Raw genomic sequence first — 1,312 nt, 5'->3', positions numbered from 1 at the left:
GACGATGCAGATTATCCTAAGTGGTTACACGAAGTAATTCAATCTCCACTTGTAAAGGTCACCACATCACAGATGTATTTCACACGAGGCTATACTTTTCATACATATGACTATGGTAGACAGCGGGCGACCAGTAACTATGGAATATGTGTGAAAGGGAAAATAAATTTCTACGAGATCTTAACGGAGATTATTGAAGTCGAATTCCCAGGGATATTGAAGCTGAAATGCGTCCTGTTCAAATGTGAATGGTTCAACCATGTCGTCAACAGAGGTGTTCGGTTTATCAAATTCAGTGTAGTTGATGTCAATGGTGGACGAAGGTACAACAAATTCTTTTTTGGCTCTCGCAGAGATCCGGGACCTCTGGAAAATTAGGGTTTTCCTAGTTTCCTAATTTAAACGTAAATCGACAGTGCGAATTTCGGTTCCCACAAAGCAGACCAAGTTAGCTTCCTTCCATACCCTCGGATGAGAGAATCGGGAATAAATTGGTTAGCCGTGATCAAAATTATACCTCAAGGACGAATCATCAGTGGAGAAGAACCACCATTGCAAGAAGAAAAGATAAATGAAGTCGAAGAAGCTGAACAAGAAATTGATGACATCCTTCTCATTGATCCGCATAATCATGAGTACGAAGATCTTACCGACGATGTCACAGACGATGTTGTTGAAGACGAGTTTAATAAAAATGATATCATTGATCCGCATAATCATGAGTACGAAGATCTTACCGACGATGCCACAGACGAAGCTGTTGAAGACGAATTTAATGAAAATGATGATGTTTCTAGTGATGACGAGAATGTCGATGTATCCGATTGATGTATTTGTTTTTAATAAGATTGATTTTCAGACTTAACGCATGTGATTTGATCGATTTAATCATGAAAAACTATTTATATAATTTGACTTTGTGTAAGGTAATGAGAGTTTGTATTAGAAATAAGAGATTGAGATTATAAGTTAAGGAATTGTGGTTTTAGAATTTGGGGTTTGGAATGGAAAGAATAGATTGAGGTTAAAGGGAAGATGGGTTTGAGGTTTGGAATATATGAAGTATAAGATAAGGAAGATGGGGTTTGGGGTTTCGGATTTTAGGGATTTAAACATAATCGTCATAATTTCCTCGTAAGTTAACGAGGAAATAACGACGAAAAGAACGCAGGACTCGTTAATTCCACGTAAGCACAATTCGTTGTAAAGACCTCGTAACCGGAAAACGTGGGACTTGCTATTTCCTCGTAAAATGAAAACACGGGCTTTGCTATTTTCTCGTAATTTAACGTGGGCTTTACGAGGAAACAAA

Source organism: Brassica oleracea, chromosome C3, assembly GCF_000695525.1.
Source record: "Brassica oleracea var. oleracea cultivar TO1000 chromosome C3, BOL, whole genome shotgun sequence".
NCBI lineage: Eukaryota > Viridiplantae > Streptophyta > Magnoliopsida > Brassicales > Brassicaceae > Brassica > Brassica oleracea.
Note: the sequence above shows the minus strand (reverse complement) of the source record.